Source organism: Gopherus flavomarginatus, chromosome 4, assembly GCF_025201925.1.
Source record: "Gopherus flavomarginatus isolate rGopFla2 chromosome 4, rGopFla2.mat.asm, whole genome shotgun sequence".
Classification (NCBI taxonomy): Eukaryota; Metazoa; Chordata; order Testudines; family Testudinidae; genus Gopherus; species Gopherus flavomarginatus.
Window position 1 is genome coordinate 78,499,834 of NC_066620.1, and position 19,828 is coordinate 78,519,661.

At 40.2% G+C, this 19,828-nt stretch overlaps 1 protein-coding gene across 2 annotated transcripts in view; it reads right to left on the minus strand.

Annotated features, from left to right (window-relative positions):
- CHRM3 (cholinergic receptor muscarinic 3) overlaps positions 1-19,828 on the minus strand; it is a 487,601-nt gene that overhangs the window by 344,145 nt on the left and 123,628 nt on the right. For both annotated transcript variants that reach the window (XM_050950409.1, XM_050950407.1), the window contains exon 2: positions 9,156-9,379. The gene's annotated coding sequence lies outside the window, so the exon portion shown is untranslated. The remainder of the gene's footprint in view (positions 1-9,155; positions 9,380-19,828) is intronic.

Here is a 19,828-nt window from a genome sequence, read left to right on the forward strand (position 1 = left end):
TAATAGAAAATTGCTCTGTCTCTTGGAGATAGGGAGCCAACTGGCTCATTTATAAGAATATTCTCTCCAATGGGTCAAAGAACAATGGAGATACTGGCTGCAGAATCAGCAACTTATCTCCTTTTCATTGCCAAAAGAATAGTACTGGAAGTGGCATCCTGAAAGTAGGATGGAAATCAGAGGAAATGAGGACAAAAAGGGATTGTTTACAGAATGTAAACATATTTCTCTTTCTAGGAAAACAGACAGCACAGTAAAGTTTCAAAGCTGTATTAAGTCAATGTTCAGTTGTAAACTTTTGAGAGAACCTTAACGTTTTATTCAGAATTACGAACACGTCAGAGTTATGAACAACTTCCATTCCTGCAGTGTTCGTAACTCTGAAGTTCAACTGTACTTATAACTTTGCCAAACTTTAACTCTTTGGTGAGAAGATTTTTATACCTGGAATCTGATTTTTTTGGAAAGTTTTAGCAAAAACGGTTCAGATATTTCTAGGAGTTAAATTAGGGAAAATATGTTGTTTGGCCCTCATTAATGAATTGGTTGTAAGAAAGCTATTTTTAGTTCTAATGCTGCTACATTTTGGAACAAGTACTTGAAATTTGGCAATGGAGTCTGCCTGGTGTCAGGAATGTGCCTTTTGCTTTTTCCGTGAAAAACTTCCCAAATTTGTTCAAGTTACAAAATAAAATAAAATAAAATCCCTGTTTGGACAAGCTCAGGAGAGACTTGCTAGATTTTGGAGGCTTACCTGCTTAAAGATCTCATCTGTACTGAGCATGCTTCAGCCTCACACAGCTCCTACATTTGTCGCATACAGAGTGACTGAACAGGCTCCATCTAGGGGAAACAGGTCAGCAACGTTTTCCCTGCAATTGCTGCTCCATAGAGTAATAGAAAATTAGGGTTGGAAGTGACCTCAGGAGGTTATCTAGTCCAACCCCCTGCTCAAAGCTGGACCAACCCCAACTAAATCATCCCAGCCAGGGCTTTGTCAAGACGGGCCTTAAAAAGCCACTAGACACTTGAACAGATAGCTAGAAGACTCTCTCCTGAGCTCTCAGTACTTCACTTCAGGGTGCCCAGTCAGCAAGGAGAAGGAGGAGGAGAAACTAATCTGAAAACACTGAAGTGTTAGGAATTGTGGGGGAGGGGTGTTTGGGGAGGAGATTGCAGGAGCCAGAAGGTGGTGAGAAGCCGAAGGGGAAAATGGATCAGCAGCCAGAAGTGGGCAGAGGGAGCAGAAGGAGACTGGTGGGCAGCGTGTGTAGGTTTCAATGGGTTGGCTGGAATGGGAGAGAGAGTCACAAGAGCATACCCCCCGTCCAGAACCTGGAATTTAAGCCCTGAATATCAGCCACTCCTCTGCTGTCAGCAAATAACTGTGAAACTCACTGGCAAACTGTGTCTTGTCTTATCCTTTAGTGCCTGATCCACATATTCAACCTACTACTGCTACCAGTTAATCTGTTAGCTCAAATGGAAGAGTTTAGAGCTAAAAATCCAAATCCTATTGATGAATCAATCTGGGGGGTCAACATAGTTGTATGTGATAGAAGTGCTGTTTGTTTTGATGTTGTTTTTTCCAGTTTGCTTTAAAAGAAAAAAAAAGAAAGAAATAAGAAATTAAATCTCCCAAAACTATATAAAAAAAAAGAGAATGTGAAGGTTGTGAAGTCAAGCACTCAAAAGGACTGTGCAATCTTAATTCAGCCTCCCTTTCATGTATGCATTATGATGCAGCTTTTAACTACATGATCACATACTTTTTTTTTTTTTTAAACACAGGAACCTTGCCTCAACTAGTAAATGGGATAGTACCCTTTTCTGGTATCATTTCCCCCAGTCCTTCAATGTTCCCTTCTGCCCAGGACCTCCCAAATTCAGGTCTGGGGGAAAATGAATCCTACAGAAAAAAAAATATACCATTTGAGTTAGGTGCCATGGGATCTTTGGTCATGGGTTTCAGATTTCATGGGATGTTTTGGTTCCTTCCCTGTGCCTATCCTGTCTTACAATGCGTCTACCTGTTGGCTAGCCCTGTAGCTGCTCAACAGGGAGCAAAACTTCTATCAACTTCTGAGGTAGACTTCAATTGCACCTTCTCCAACTCCCTTGTAATGTTGTCCTAATTATGATTCAGTACCTTCACTTTTAGTAGTATATAACTTTGTGATTAAATTGCCCTTCTGACTGACATATCTAAGAAGCCCTCTTGATTTCCTTTCCTTGTGTCTTTCTACAATCCAGTGCTTACATGTATATACTGGTGCAGCAGACCTGCTTGTAGGCTCACTCGCACTGCTGTCCAGAGACAGATGGAGTTTGACTGATGCTATTTGTGAGCAGCAACGAGTCAAAACTTGTGCAGAAGGGCTCAATCAGAGACCTTATAGAAGATAGACGAGGGAAAGTTGGTAACGTCCAGGAATGCAGAGCATGCATGCACACATGTGCACTTGTGGATCCTTCCCTCCAATCTGATAGCTTCCTACTTATTTCAAACACATTCATCTCCTACAGGCCCAAATACTCTCTTTTCTCTCCCAGAACCTTTTATCACTTATCATTTGCATAGCACTGAACAAGCCTAGCCACTCTTCCCTTTATGGTTATGAAACAAAACAGAGCTACAAACAAAAATTCTGAAATGGGGCTCCCATGCCATCCCGATCTCAACAACTGGGGAAGCTTATTGTGTAACAACGAGTATGTAGCATCACTTAATTGGTGCTTTCCTTAGACACTTACAATACCCAGGCAAAATAGGAGGAGTTATGGATGGAGTCAGAACCTCCAAAGGTTTGGGGAAATGCAACTTTGAATATCAAAATATATGGGCCACGGGAATGGACCCAAAAATACTACATAACTGATTTCTTACTAATGAGAAAATGAAAGTGCTCTGACACATGTCCTTTCTGAAGCAGCCTAGAAATTTATTTTCAGTGACTTTGAAAGACAACTGAACTAAGATTCTTAGTAAAATAGTAGTCTTTGCTAAAATACTGCAGAACAGATTTCTCTCTCACTCTGAAACAGAAGTAATTCCAGTTAGAGGTTAGAATGTGCAATATGAACAGAGGCATGTGTAATGGTTTACATGGGGAGACATCTCCCAGGAAAGCACCAGAGGATGCTGTGCGTCAGGAAGTGGAATCACTCTTCGTATTGTTTGATGTGCATGGGGATTACATACTCTGTGCAGTCCATTGGAGCGGTGCAGATGCTTCCCAGCCCCAATGCAGGTGTCTCTATTTCTAACAGTTTTTAAGCAATAGGCACCTGCCTTTCAGGATCTATTGCTCTGTAAAGTTGATTGTCTTGTAGAAGGCGGCATTGTCACTACACCGGTAGAATGTACATTTTCCACAATGATCTTAATCAAAACAAGCCCTTGCACATACAGGTAGCAAAGCACCCAGAGCTGAAAGAGATATGAGTGAATGTCCCAAGTGCAGGTGCTTTCCAGCCTCATCAGAGTATACTCTAATGGCTTGCAACGCGACCAGGAACAAACTACAATTGTGGCCACAACCCCAAGTGTGAAAGCAACAGCAGTACAAGATTAGAATATTGCATTCTGAACAAATAGATTGAGATTTTGAACCAGACAACATCATATTATTTATTGAAATTTGTACATTATTACATAATCAGTTCTGAATCTTACTCTTAGATTCATGGCGGTTGCAGTGGCATTTTAGTTTTGTATATCACAGTGAGCCTTGAGGACAAAAATTGTGTGAAAGTCAGACACTACAGCCATCCAACATCTTGGCAGATGAAGGGAAACATGACAAAGTCAGACAGTCAGTCAATGGTGCTTGACAGTAGCATGGGAAAAGAGCTCTGTCATCTGCGAAGAGCAGATCCCAAATAACGAGCTGGGTCAGATGCCTTTTGATAGTTGTCTTCATTCCCTCATGGAACACCTTAAATAAGGAGAGCACTTTTTGTGAACAGTCAATTTTCAACAGATATAGGCCATTCCTGCTAACTCTGTCAAAGGCCTTTTGTAAGTCAATGAATGCTACATAGAGAGGTGCCTGTTGTTCACAGCACTCTTTTTGCAACAAGTGCATTGTGAAGGACATGTCAGCCATGGAGCATCTGGCTCCCCCACTGGCTCTCAGGATAAGCTCTCTCAGCAAGGATTGAGTCTTTTAAGCAAGCACCTTGTTAGCCACGCTGAGCAGAGATATCCCTCAGTAGTTGTTGCAGTCTGCTCTGTCCCCTTTATTTTTGTATAAAGTGATTATGTTTGCATCTTTCAGACCTTGGGGTTTCTTCCCAGCAGGCACAGAGAAGCACCTGGATGTCGCTCTCAGGCTCTCTCCCTGCCCTACCTTTAGGAGCTCTGGAGATATCTGATTGTTGCCTGCTCCTTTCCCAGGCACAACCTCTTTGATAGATTTCACTACATCAGTGGCTCTCAAATTATTTATCATTGTGTACCACACATGTACTGTGGGCCACATGAGCTGGGTGGCAGGGCAGCAGCAGCTCGGACTCCCGCCATGCAGGGACTGCCAGCTGCCTGCCCCAGATCCCCAAACCTGCAGGCCTGGGCAGCAGCCCCAGATTCCTGACCCTGCCATGCTGGGCAGCAGAGCAGTCCAGAGCCCACCATGCTCAGGCAGTTGGGAACCCAGACCCCGCCACGTAGGCCAGCCTTTAGCACACAGCTGAACTGGGCCACAGCTATGTGCTAATCGGGCCACAGGTTGAGAACCGCTGCTCTAGATCTTCAAGAGTTGGTGTTTGGTGAGCTCCTACATCCTTGGAAGCTGGGGAATGACAACTAAGACAGTATCAAAGATAAAGTCATCCTTTGAGTAGAGTTCTTAGTAATGCTCAGTCCATTGGTCAAGTTCTTCTTGCCTGTCAGTCAGGATGGTACCATCCTTTGTTTTCAGGTTTGCAGTCTTTTTACAAATTGGACCACGTGCCACTTTGATTCCATCATAGTTACCATGAAGTTTCCCTCTTTCAAAGTGGGTCTGAATCTTTTTTGCACAGACCTTGCCAATAGTTCTGGGCACATTCTCTGGTGGCTTTCTGGACTGCAGCCATAGCCTCTTTGAACTTAAGACTTCTGGACTTATTTGGTTGTTGAAGCAAAGTTAGGAGAGCTTGCCTTTTCTTTCCTATGAGTGGGAGCAGCAGATGTTCTGATGCTGCAAACCAGTCAAGCTGTTTTTTCTTTGCTGTTCCAAAGACATCCTTGGCGGCAGCCAATGTCTTATTCTTGAAATTTTCCCACAAGGTGTCAGAATCAGGAGAATCAAGTTGATCCTTGGAATCAGACACATGCTCAAGCACACATTGAAACTTTGCACATATGTTAGAGTCCTTCATGTTAGTGATGCTGAGGTGAGATTTGCCTTTTGACTTCACATGATGGATCCTTTTACGATGTAATTGGAGCTTGGCCCTGACAAGGGCATGGCCAGTGTTGCAATCAGCGCTGTGCATTGATCAAGCATTCAGTACACTGTGAACATTTCTGTGACAGATCAAGATGGGGTCAAATTGATGCCAGTGTCCTGAGTGGGGGTGTCTCCATGTGACCTTGCTGTCACTGCTGCCAGCAAAATAGGTATTTGAGTCTATCAGCTCTCAAGTGGTGCAAAGCTCAAGGACGCAGTGGTCATTTTTGTTGATGCTAGCTGTGCTGTGTTAGCCAATGATGTGTCCCCAATATTTGCAGTGCTTACCCTCATGGGCACTGAAATCACCTCGTCTGTTCCTTAGGGGGACATTCTTGATTTGTTCCAGTTGAAAACAGAACTCACCCTTTTGCTGCTTGGAGTAGCCAAGTGTTGACCTGTAGATGGACAGAAGAGTCAGGGTCCCAGAGTTCATATTCACATCCTGCCACATGATCATCTCATGGATAAATACCAGAGGGGTAAATGCACTGAGGACAGCAAACTGACACAGTATATCCTTGGTTCATTTTCAGGTTTCCCAGACCAGCAGAAGTGGTAGTTTACCTTCTTCTAGTAATCCAGTTTCAAAAGACTCATTTTACTGAGGGTTGCAATATCAACATCCAGTAGTTCTCTGTCAATTACGGCTGTTTTCCAAAGTTTCAGTTTAAGGCTGGTTAACATAGTGCGAACATTCCAACAAGCAATGATTAGTTTAGAGCCAGGAAAGAAGTTGGAAGGAAACTTCTTTTAGCCCATCTTTTCTAGGACTTTCCATGAATTGGGGTAAGCAGGCCGCCCCTACATAGGGTTGCTTGGACATCTGAGCCACTGCCGAGTGCCCGGGTCCTTCCCCACCAGGCCGAGCAACCATCGAGCACAGACCTTTGATGTGTATGCCTAGGCAAAATAAAGAAGGAAGGGGTTGTCACAGGCCTTCCACTTTCTCTCTTAGCAGAGACTATGGAACTCCAATGGCAAGACAAAGATCAAGACGACTGGTACAGGCCTGCTGCAGCTTCTAGCTGGAACACCACTCTGAGTTGAAGGAAGCATCTGCCTTATCGTGTCTGCAACTGCACCTTTTCTAAATGGTTGTGGTACCAACAGTGTGGGTACCGTTGACCAACAGGATTCTGGCTCATCCATTTCTCTGGGGACATTTCCTTCACCGAGGGGGTTTCACTACTCTCCCCTTGTGCACCATTTGGGCTTCCCAAAGGGAGACAGGTTTATTGATTGGCACTTGTCACTCACCACTGAGTCGCTGGCTGCACTGTCTATGCATCCAGCGGTGAATCCTGGAGGGCAGGGATAGCTCAGTGGTTTGAGCATTGGCCTGCTAAACCCAAGGTTGTGAGTTCATTCCTCAAAGGGGCCACTTAGGGATCTGGGGCAAAAATCAGTATTTTGTCCTGCTAGTGAAGGCAGGGGGCTGGACTCAATGACCTTTCAAGGTCCCTTCCAGTTCTAGGAGATACATATATCTCCTATTATTACTGTATTATTATTATTATCATTATTAACCAAGCAGAGATCAATGTGAAATCAGACACACTAAACAAGAAAATCATGAAGAACCTCGGCACAGCAAAAAAAAGCAAAACACAGAGAAATGCCTTCAGACAGTCACAGCAGCAATAATATTTCCCTTTCAAGTATCTATAAAAACGAGACCGCAACTTGAAAGCTGAAACAAACATGTTTTCTTGTCAGACAACAAAGTTTTTGCTACATGGGGATAAGTGATTAGAAATTCTCTTCTTCCCCCAACCTTACCCCATATACCTGTCACATCTACTTAGTTGCATGGCTCTGATGCTGAGCTACTGGTATTAACAAGGCCAATGGCTTGAGTTTTCAATACTGGCTGCTAGTCAGCTTCCAAATTAATGGTCTTTAATTGACCCTCCGAAGCACTGCTTGTAGGATAATCAATATTATTACACCACCTTTCCCACTCTTTAAAATAAAGCAATTGCTGAGGGTAGTAGTATACCATGCCAGCTGCCACTTATGAATTAACTCTTCCAAAAAGGAATGAGCAGAGAACTGTTTCAAGGCTAGTGACATTAAAATGTAAAACACAGTTTAACACTCTTTTCTCTATGTCCTATCTATTTAAAAATCTCTTAACAAAACAATTAGTGTAATTCAGTAAAATCTAAACCAACAAAGAAAGATGCTTTGGCTTAAATATAATGCTGTGTGTGGTCACACCTTTATCACTGTGTAGTGATTATTCAAGATAGTTATCTTGTACTACGCACAAAGAAATGTAACTTTATAACTGAGTTTTAAACTAAATAATAATATAATTATGTTCCTAATACATCCTTAACAAAACATTGAATTGTAACATTTTATCTTAAAGTGTCTTAATCAGGGCACAAAAATATAGCCAGGATTTTTTTCCTGGTACAAAAGTAGTTGCTCTCCTTCAGAGCACATTACTATAAATTTATTACTATTAAATAGTAAATGAAGAGATTTACATCCTTGTCATTCAGACACAATTTGGTGGTGCTCTCTGTGAGATCTTGCCATGTCTACTGTAAATATACATCTCTTCATACACTCCAAAGTTTTCTGGTTTGTTTTTTTGATCTGAGAGATTCCACTTAAGCGGGGACAGTCAAAGCCTATCATTTTACAAACCTCTCAAACTATTTTGGAGTTTTGCAAAACTAGTTTGATTCATGAGCCATTTTGTTTGAAATCTTAAACCAAGTTATTTGTTTTCCAAAGACTGAGTCAGATTTAAGAACAAAACAAGATTTTTTTTTCAGTCAAAGGGAAGCCTGTCTTGTATTAGAAATAAAACACTGCTCTCCAAAACTAAGCTCGTAACAAGAAATGCCTTACATATTTTATTAAATGGCATTTCCTTTTTTTAAATTAGAATTTCTCTCCTCTCTCTCCCCTCTATTTTTCAAAGGCTATTTGTTTCTCACTCTTGCATACTCAATACTAAGTGTATTTTTTTAACTGGAAAATTAAGCACGTCAATGCATAAATCACAGAAAGGCAAGATCTGAAAGACAATAAATCCAGAACACCTTTATAATCATAAAAAACAGAAGGACAGTCCTATATTAAGCCTAGTTCTCTAGTGTAAACAATAACTAAGAAACAAATATAAAATAAAGATCTGTCTTCTGTCTTAGGCATTTTTACAGTGTCTACTACTACTGTACCTAAGCACCATCACACCACTGAACACAGAATTTCAGCAATCCAGAAATAAACCATGACCATGCGAAGAATAAAAATATCAGTTTAAATTTGGAAATTATGAACCAAAACAGATGAATGCCTAGTAGTAAATAAACTACAGCATTGATTCAGTTATAATGTGCTCCGTTTTTCCCTCTTGTCAACATATAAGTTAGATTCCATTATGTTCATGTAGATTTAAAAGTAGTAAAATAAATTTACCTAGTGCCAATCCTCACTTTCTCTAGGAAGGTTTTCAGCTTTTGAAAAAAATCTCATCTCTGGTGATTTTATCCAAAAGAAAGTGGATGTGAATAGGGGAAAGAAAGAGAGGAACAAAGAAACTGACTACGCCATAGTTTTTGTCTTAGATGGAGAGGATAGTATCACTTTGGTTTTAGCTGAAAACACACTCAGGAAATATCCTCTGTAACTACTCTTCATTGAAGGTGATGCTGACAAGTTTGTTGCCTATACTGACAGTTTAGTCAAGTAACTTACCAATCACTGGAGAAGCGACAAAAGAGTTGAGGAGCTCACGTCTTTTTCTGAAGAAGCCATTGCAGCTGCCAAAAGTTACCAATAAACAGCAGAAAACAAAACTTAGATGTTGGAAAAGAAGCTCAACAATCTTGAAAAGGGTGGATGAAGCAAAAAAAGGCAAAATCATCAGGATTCTAGAGGCAGTTGTCTCCTTTGAAACCTGGCTTCTACAGGTGGAAGATCTAGAAGGTAAAAAGAAACATTTAAATTTGATTAATTATCTGGATCTTCATTCCAAGGTTTTCCAATAAAAATCAACATACACCAATTAATATCTACCTCTGTAACTGCTATGATCACAGTTAAAATGTACATATTCCCTCACAGTTACCATGCTGTGGTATCTGAGATACTACAGTATTTCACTAGTCTATGTAGAGAAAGATTCAATGACTCCTCAGATACCAGGGCATATGGGAACTGTAATTATATTATATTTTTCCAGGCAAAATAATTTTTTATAATGGATTTTGTTTCACCAAAACTTTCTTGTGGATGTAACTGTAACATTTGCAATTTTAATCCTATCTTCAAGGGTTTTTGCTGAAGTTTACTTTTGTACATCCAGCAAAACTGAAGATTTTCCTGCCCAATGACCTGAAAGTATTTGACTCCCCAAAAGATGCTAAAAGTTCTCCTTACTAAATCCAAGTATATCTCACTGAGGTCTGATACCTGAAAACTATCTAATCATAAACACGATGTTTACCCATAACAATTTTCAGTGCATTATTTCCCTGGTTGCTTGATTTTCTTCATTAGGCAATATACGTGTGGGTGTATTCTCCTGCAAATTGTCAAATGTAATTGGATTTCAAGGTGCAGATTCAAAGTACTATTTGTTATCTCCCTCTCATTTTCCATTATTTCCTGGCTGACTAATCTTAAAAGACTATGGTCAAATTTTTCAGAAAGGCTCACTCAGAATCAGGGGGTTGATTTTCAGAAAAGAGCCCAGCTTCAACTTAAGCATCAGAATAAGTGGTCAGATTTCAGGCTAACTCAGCATGTTGGTTGCTGAATACTTTTGAAAATCTGACCCAAAGTGAATATTCACAGACAAAAAAGTATGTGGTTTTATTCAACAGCTTATAAACAGCTGTAGTGTTGCATCTCAGTGATGGCTGTATTTCAGTATTGCATGAAATTTATTTTTCTGTGGGTGTGTATAATTTGATATAGTTTGTGAAGAGATTTCTGACCCTTTAGTAGGAAAAGATGCCAGATGTAAATGTAAGACATTACTGTGGGGAAGAGGGAAATGGAGGAAGAATTGGTCCTCCTAAATTCACCCAAAGAAAGGATCTTTTGAATGAATGGATGTTGTATCTCTTCAGCATGTAGGGTCAGCTGCCTCCATGGTACAATCAAAACGCACCCTCATACTCCACAGAGACCTTCCACGGGTTTTGGTGCTCCATATGTAGGGTAAGATGGGCAAGTCAGGGGAATGTTCTTCATTCCACCTCAATCTGGCACACAGCAGAAAATCACCTAAAAATTTAATACAGCCTCCATACTTCTGTAGTGGAATGCCTCTACAGAGTGGAACCCATCTATAGGAAAGGTCACAGAGGCAGATGCCACTGGGAACTCCTCTTCATGGCAAGAGCTACAAGGACCCTAGAACTCTTGTGGTGCTAAACTGTTTAATTAATGCTTTATGTATGCATCTTGATAGCTCTTTGAATTAATATACTAGAGATTGCATACAGTGTTGGGGTGAAGGATAGGAGATTGGTAATGGACATCCATGTAATAGTTAAATGCCAGGTAATTTCCTTATTAAATGAAGGTACAGAATTTGTCAACTATTCCCTCCATTGGCATTTGCTGGAATGAGACAAATCACCACTACCATTAAAGGCTGAAACCTTGCGATTTCAATGGCTCAGTACTTGTAACATATTTACAAAGGAATTCTGCTAGGTCATCGACCACTGACAAAGCTGGAAGAAAATGAATCATTACTGTTCAAAGCAATCCCTCGTAAAATTTACAGTGACTCACTAGTCACAAATAGCTTCCTGCTCATTTAGAAAAATAAGAGATGGCAGGAGAGGGCTGAATGAATGAACAAAATGGTTCATATACTTCTTTTCTCTGAATTGTTGGCTCTGAAGAGGATACAGAAGGGCTAAAGGTGAAGAGGACAGGAGCTCTTTGGTTGTGTGCAGTGAACATTACATATAGAAAAGAGTAAAGAGGAGAATGTGGGAGCTTGTAGAGAAAAAGTATAGGGAAGATGATGAGATCCTGATCTAGAGGAGTAATAGACTTATTTTACGGGCATATTTTCAGCGAGGTGGCCTACCTTTAGCAGGTACACAAGCTGTGTCTGGAACACTGTGACCCCAAGAGCATCCAAGTAATAGAGGGCAAGGGGCTCCCTGGTATATAACAATGAGTTTCAGCTGGCCAGACCAGCTCAGTGCACCCCAACTCACTGTTGTCGTAATCTGTATCTAAAAGGGATCATGTAAGGTATCTTATGTGAACTGGTAACATGCCGGTTGTTAACGTTACTTTGTGGTGTACATATGGTGTACTGGAAATATGTTCTGAAAATGTGTTCAGCAGAAAGGATCAAAGGTGTTCACCATAGACAAAGGAATGTGGTTCCACTGCTTGAATGCATCTCCACTGGAAACTGAGCAAGGAAAGACAATGGAAGTACATTTGCATAAAGGTAAACGCAGCCATCAAACTAGCGAGTGAGAGAGATAGCCACTTAGCTATCAGGACAGAGGAAAGAGACTGCAAAAATTAACAGGGAATTATCTACCTGGTGAACACAGCAAGCTGAGGCCATAGGGCAGCTTCCTGACATTGAAAACAAAGATAAACTTTGAGGATATAAGCAAAGAGAGAAAGCCCTTTTGGTATCCTTCATCTGAGAAGACAAAGCTTTGGACTTTGTGTTGGATCGTGGCTAAGGACTGACCAGCCATGCTGGAAGAAAAACTGGGGTGAGAAAACTACTCTGAACAAAATCTCTAGTTTGTTAAGTTAGGATTTAGTTTGAGAAGTGTATCTTTACTTGTGTGTGTTTGTAATCATTTCTAGCACTACCGTTTTACTTGGTATCACTTAAATATCTGTTCTTTGTTAATAAATTTTATCTTGTTTTATTACACAACCACCTCAGGGAACTATTTCAAACTGAAGAGTAAAAAAAAAAACCTAACAGGCTGATGCTGTGTACTGTCTCTTTAAGGAAACAGCAAACTTAAGAAGGTTTTGTGAGCAATACAGTGAGAGAGGTTGAGCACTGCAGGGGAGATGATCTTGGGGAGACTTGAGACTAGAGGAGCTGTTGGTGTCACACTGCAAGGAGTAAGCAGGCTGGTGGAAGCCAGGATGAGGTCATGGCTCTGAGCCAAAGTTGAGCAGCACAGAAGTACCCAAGTTTACAGGACAGGTAGTGACACAACGTCTTACTGGTTTGGTTGAACCTCCAAAGCATCACAAACATTTGTACCTGCATTTAGTGGCAACAGTTCAGTTTTATCCTCAAATGTGATTACCTGAACCATGACCAGTTTGGACAATTATCAATACAATTAATCAGATTTGCACCCACAATTTGGGAGGTAGTGCTTCAGCCCAGCTGAAACTTTCGTCCTTAGGTACTTGTCATCTCCTATTCTGCTTTCAGAAATCAACTCTTCTGTTGTAATAGCTGAGACTGTGTAATTAAAAAAAATCAAAATAGAAACCAAATAATTGATTTTATTTTGAAGTTGTTGAATAAAGCAACAAGAAGCAAAAACAGTCTAGATAAAACATGCCCCAAAACATGTCCTGGAACAATAATAAAATTGTGGGATGTATCTCTTTCATCATCTGCATTGTTTTTTTTCGTTTCTTTTTGCATGTTTGTTAAATAGCTGCAATCTAGTTTGACAGGGAATGTTAAACTTTCATGCCACCATCCCAATCCTGCAAACACTTATGCACATAAGTAATTCCACTGACTTCTGTAGGACTGCTCATGCGTTTAAAGTTAAGCATGCATGTAGGTCTGAGAATGTAATGCTTTCTACTGAAAAACCGCATATTAAATTGAACTTTTGAAAATTGTTTCATCATTGTTCTCCATTTATATCTGCCGATACATAAACCTGAAATAATAAAAATGGATTGATTTTTTTTTAAAAACAACAACAAATTCCAAGAATCTGAATGTTCAGATAATGAACATTTGCTATCATGAATTGTAAGTGAAATCCAGTTAAAAGCACATGGCCCAATCATGCAACCCTTACTTTGATTAAGGGTAGCACAGTCAGACCCATCACTTGTAATTTAGAATTATTCTCATTCTAAATTATAGACCCGAGTATTTAGACTGTGGTGGCCATCTTGCCACAACGAGAACATCATTACTGTGCCATTGGCAGGATGAGACTCATATGCACATTGTATTCAAATACAGCTAAATCTCTAGAACTTCAAATGTTATTTCATCACATCCTTTATAAGTGCTTTTATCAGACACACACAGTTTCAAATGTGATAAAACATGCCAGTAAAATTGAGGAATATTGTTACCAAGATGCTAAATAAGCCTCAAATTCTAGAACCACTGGACTTTAACAGAACAAAGATTTTGCCCCAGATAGCACTTGTACTTTCTAGGGAAGACTTCCAATATTATGTTTGAGACTCCACTGATGCAGGGGCTCAAACCTCTTACAATAATGAAAGTAGGTGATTCATACAGGCTAGTACACGTGCCTCTTATAGACTGGTAGAGCAATATTACCAGTTTCAGTAAAAGTTACATTAAAACTTATGCTTTCAGTAGGCAAAGAATAAGATGTACAACTTTTCCCATAATCCAGACAATGGGACAGATTCAGTCATTGATTGCAGAGAAGCTACAACAGGGATGAATTTGAACCAATGCCTGTAATATGCTAAACCTCATAGCATTATATGCCCCAGAGAAAATGCATTCAAATTACTGTTAAAAATGAGCAGCTAAAGATAATTTAATAGAGAGATGATAATTTTAAGTAGATATTTCTGAGCACTAATGACACTACATATCAAGCTTAATGGTTAATGGGAGGGGAGTACAACAGAACCTCCAGCAAAAAACTAGAAAAAGGAATATCATCTTTAATATGAAAAAATCACTGAACCAATCACAGAGCATGAAGAAGCCAGCTCTGAAAACACTTATGCACATACTTAGCTTTATGCACATGAGTAGTTCCATTCGCTTCAGAAGACCTATCAATATGCATAAAGTTACGAACATATGTAAGTGTTTGTAGAATTGGGCCCTACCTGCCCCTTTGGTTGGCTTCTCAGCAGACAGGGCAAAGACTGAACAGACAAAGACTGAACTAATTTCTCACCCTTACAAGTCTTCAGGACAGTGTTGATGCACATTGGCTTGGGAATTCTTCACCCTTCAGATATCCCTTGACAAAAATCACAACAGAGACAGCCAGCCATTCCAAAAACACTGTTGAGAAACACCCAGAAAGACTAGCAAAGCCACAGTCCCTTTTGATTTTATTCATTCATTTTCTTCAATGAAAATTTAGATCAATGTCTCATAGACCTAATATATATATCAAAAGGATCTCATAGGGAAAAGAGCATTGACACGGACATGGAGTAATGAGACACATGCCACAGTTAACTATGGAGGCCGCAACTTATAAACTATTGGCCAACAAGGAACCCCTTCCCAAATTACCCAGCAAGGCCATCACAGTGTAGAATTTAACTCAGAACCTTTGGCTGTAAGCCACAGTCTCAACCCATTCCCCTCCTCCAGGCTGGGAAGTAGAAAAGATGAGCTGAGGGGAGCTCCATAGTATGCAAGACGTGGAGGCGTATCTCCTGACCATGTGGTGGTGTGCTTGGGACCCATGCACAAGCACCTCTTGGGTTACAGGAACCTAACATCAGACCCATTCTTAACTCACCAGCCACAATGAAACCCATCAAAGTTGCAACAAATATAATGTAAATCCCTAAACCAGACGAGTGATACCAGATGGAAGGTGAAAAAACACAGTCACCATTTGGCAAAAAATCCCTTCCAGAACCCAAATAAAATATGCTGATGAACAGCGCCTCTGGCTCTCTAAGAAGTCCAGCAATACTAAGTGAGGATGTTGCTAGAATAGAGCTAGAATGTCTGTAGGCCAGTACTGGGCAGAAACAACTGCTCTTTTTTTCCTCTCTGCCTCTGCAGATGGGACCTAGTCAGTCACTCCGTCCTGACCCAAATCATCCAACGGCAGCAGGAGTGGGTGGGATAGGCTCAGAGCTCAGATATTGTTACAGCCAAGCCACTCATCACCCTCTCTCCTCACCCCAGAAAGATGAGGGAGGGAAGACCAACAGGAGCTTGGTGTTGTGTGTGTATGTATATGAAAAGGAGAGTGATGCATGTGTCCCCATCAACGGGACAGTTCAGCTTAGAAAAGAGACAACTATGGAGGGCTACACTAGAGGTCTATAAAATCATGAGTGGTGTGAAGAAAGTAAGTGTTATTTAGCCCTTCACATAACACAAGAACTGGGGATCACCCAATGAGTCTGATAGGCATCAGATTTCAAACAAACAAAAGGAGTAAGTTCTTCACACAGTGCACAGTCAACCTGTGGAACTCATTGCCAGGGATGTTGTGAAGACCAAAAGTATAACTGGGTTAAAAAAAGCATTAAGTTCATGGAGGATAGAGTCCATCAGTGGCTATTAGACAAGATGTTCAGGGATGCAATCGCATGCTTTGGGTGTCCCTAAACCTCTGACTTCCAGATTCTGAGACTGGACAACAGGGGATGCATCACTCAATAACTGCTTTATTCTGTTTATTCCCTCTGAAGCATCTGGCATTGGCCACTATCAGAAGACAGAATACTGAGCTAGATGGATCATCGGTTGTACCCAGTACAGCCGTTCTTATGTAAGACTGCAACTTAAAGCTGCATTTTCTACTCAGCTAAAGACTGTAAAAACCTCTGGGACTTTCATCGAATGAAATTAAAGTCTTTGAAATACTTCCCGTAGGAGTCTACAGCCAAAATTAGTACAACTACAATCTGCTCAGATATCCTGAGCAAATTTAACTTTTTCTGGTCATGAGAGACAGTTAAGAGAAACCCAGATTTCACTCAGCACCAGTATGGACCCAGTACACCAGAACAGTGTTAGAAAACACATGGCTTCTGGAGATTCCATTCACTTGCTCAAAAGATGGTCTTATGGTTCTGGAACTAGCCTATCATTCAAGAGTGATGAGTTCTATTCCTTGATCCATCACACACGCTTTCTGTGTAACTTTGGGCAAATCATTGAACCTCTCTGTACCTGAATTCCCTACCTGTAAAATAGGATTAGATGTATGTGAGATTACTGTAAAACATGCATCATTTAAGAGGATCTTCACTATGGTGCCCAAGTAGATCAGATTGATCCCAGAGTAGCCAGAAATACTCTTTTTTTACAATAGTTTTAAAAAGAAAAACGGAGTTTTATTCAAACAAGACTTGTAATTAAAAGAAAATGCCTGGCTGCTGTCACAGGAGATTTTCACATTTCCAGCCTTTGTACAAAGTCAGTTATTTTTACATATTTTTATTACTTCATCTCTATGTGTTCTGAACAATTTGAAACCTATAAAGGGGTTTGTTTGGCACATGTGGGCCAGAGATCATACAAAACCTTGTTTTCCTTTTTCTATTGGCAAAATATTTCACTGTGAATTTTTCCCTTCTTTATCACTGTATGAGAATAATTACGTTTGCTGATCACAGATGGCTGTGAGAGGCTCATTTGACTACTTAGAATTGTTTCATGCTCCCTAAAAGGCAATTACACAACTTTTATTTTAAAGACTGCCTTCATCTCATCAAATGCACAGATGATTCATCCTCATTTTATTACTCTTAATTTCCAACCATATAAACCAGGATTGTGGAAACAAAAGGCCTACCACTATGTTTTTGCCATGCAAGGTGGGGGTGGGGGATGGAGTGGTTGAGGAGAGCAGCAATATGGGGAAGAGGCAGAAGGGGATATGTTTCTACCTGTTCCGCTATAAAGTCATAGATGAACTAGTGAACCACCTTTGTATTTCCCAGGCTTTGCCAGAATTCCACAGAGAAGAATATTCATCTCTAGGGAACAGAGAGCCAAGAAAGAATCTAGCTATACCCTGTGGTTCCTCTTCAGCAGCTTATGGTATCTCTGGGTGTCTCTGTAGAACCCTGGCCCACAACCAACGCATACAGGTTGAATTAAATCACAAGAAAGAATTTATAAAAAATACAACTGAGGGAAATGATTTTCTTTCACAATCAAAAGCAATCTGCAACTGAAAAATAAAAGGGTTGGTTCTGAGTCAGCTCCTACTGGTGTAAAGTTAGTAACTTCAGTGGAGTTCCTCTGATTTACACCAACAAGAGCAGATTCAGGTCTAAAACTCTATATAATTTTTAGAAAGCCTCTTTTCTGGACATCAGTAATATAAAGAGTTCTCTTCTGATAGCTGAAAATCTGTCACCCCCATTTTTACCTTTATTATTGACCTTGCATGTTTTTCTCTTGTATTATGCTTTTCTTCAACATTCAGAAACACAGCAAACCAGTTTCCTTCTGTTCTTGGAAGCATCCACGACTAACAATATTGTTTGAAAGCCAAAAATAATGATCTCCAGCACATGAGAGTGAGGATTTAGCCTCACAACTATAGGATAACAGAGTGAGCTTTCCTTATTTCTACTTTTTAATGCTACATTTTATATTTATTTTACATTTTGAACCTTCTACTTTTAATAGAGGGTTGATGGTTGTGGAGGGTTTTTTTGTATTTTTTTTTAATTATTGGATTATCTAGTGCATTGCAGTTCTCTCTATATATTAATCTGTGTCAGTAAAACTTGTATGTCCAGTTACTCTTGTTTCCTCTACTCATATTTTAGTTTTACCTTACACAATATTGCACTGTATAAAGAAGTAGAAGGAAGATATTGAAAAGGCTGCCAAGGTTCAGTTTCCTCTGATAATTTTTCCTAAAATTGCCACAAGATTTGTAAATACCCTACTGGCAGGCACTCATCAGGTATTATTCCATTGTGGTACAATCACCAAAAAAATCTACTTCAATAAACAAACATGCTATTTAAATATTTAACCAATCAGCAATGTGACACTGTCAAACTCTCAGGGCTCAGAAGTGACTTCTCCACTGAAAGATATACAACAACATATAATACTGAAAGATTTCAATGCAGCATACAAAGGTGACTAGGAATTATGATCCCTATCTCACAGATAGGGAAAGAGACAGGTGTAAAGTAACTTGCCTAAGGTCACATAGCAAATCAGTGGCAAAGACAGAAAGAGAATTCAGCTTTCAACCCTTCCAATCTGATGCCTAATCCATTGCACCATGCTACGTCACTTCTTTACATTATTCCTCCTTTCCCCACATATTGCTAAAGCAGAGAATCACCATTAAAGAAAAACATTACCATGACATACTATGCAGCTTGAACATAAAACATGCAAACCCTGCATGTGTGCTGTGATCATGCTTGTTTCCATGTTTCATTCTATTTATTATTATTTTTTATAAACTTCCTACCACTGATCACTGTAACAAGAATAATTTTATAAGAAATATGCATAGGAGACTAGATTCCCTGACTCTTCAGTTACTAGCACCAAGAAAAACAAACAGTCTTTGTAATATACAAGAATGTAGAAGTTCAGGGTGTATTTATTCCTGGTTTATACTGGCTTTTCCTGGTGCAAAGTGAGGTCCAGGATTCCCAGTGCTGGAAAAGTCTGCTAGTCAGAGATTGCAGAGACACAAAATACTCCCACCATGAAGGAGGTGAATTAGACTGTTACCAATAGCAAACAATGTCCAAAGAGTTAGCAGTGCATTGAATTAGCGGACAGTGCAAAGTAAAGCAGCCTCCTCCTTTAAAGAATGCCCACATTCCAGGTCTCTAATCACACCACACAGAGCCATGCAAACTCCTGCTGTTGCTAAGGAATACTCACTGTTGATTCAAAGTGTGTTTCCCTTGAACTGTACAAAATAAGGGAAGTAGGATGTGATCATAGAAGCCTGCATTCAGGACCGCAGTAGCCATAACATCTGTGACATAGGAAAGGCCAGGACAATTTCATCTATAGGGCACTGACAGGACGCATACCCACAAATGATAGGAGTGAATCCTGGAACAGGCAGAATCAGCAACCGGCAGATAATGACATATGAGGCAGCCAATTAGAGGTAAATGTTAACATTCTACAATTATGTTGGCAAGAATAGATTTAATTGAACTAAAGGACTAGGAAGTAGAAGTCAAACGTGGAGCATGCAACAAAATGCAGGACTGTTCTTTCCCCCCAGTGTGAGCCATCCACATGTACAAGTCCCAAACACATATGTTAATGTCATAACAGCTGTCTTGTTGCTAGTTAATGTGCAAGATATTAAGGGGATGCTGTTCCTACATAAAGCAGCAAATGCCACCCTCCCAACAGGTACCAGAAGGATAGGAATCAGAATGATCTCCCAGGGAGACATTCTAGCTATCAGCATATGGTAACTGAAGCATAAAGTGTGAAGACAGCACTGCTG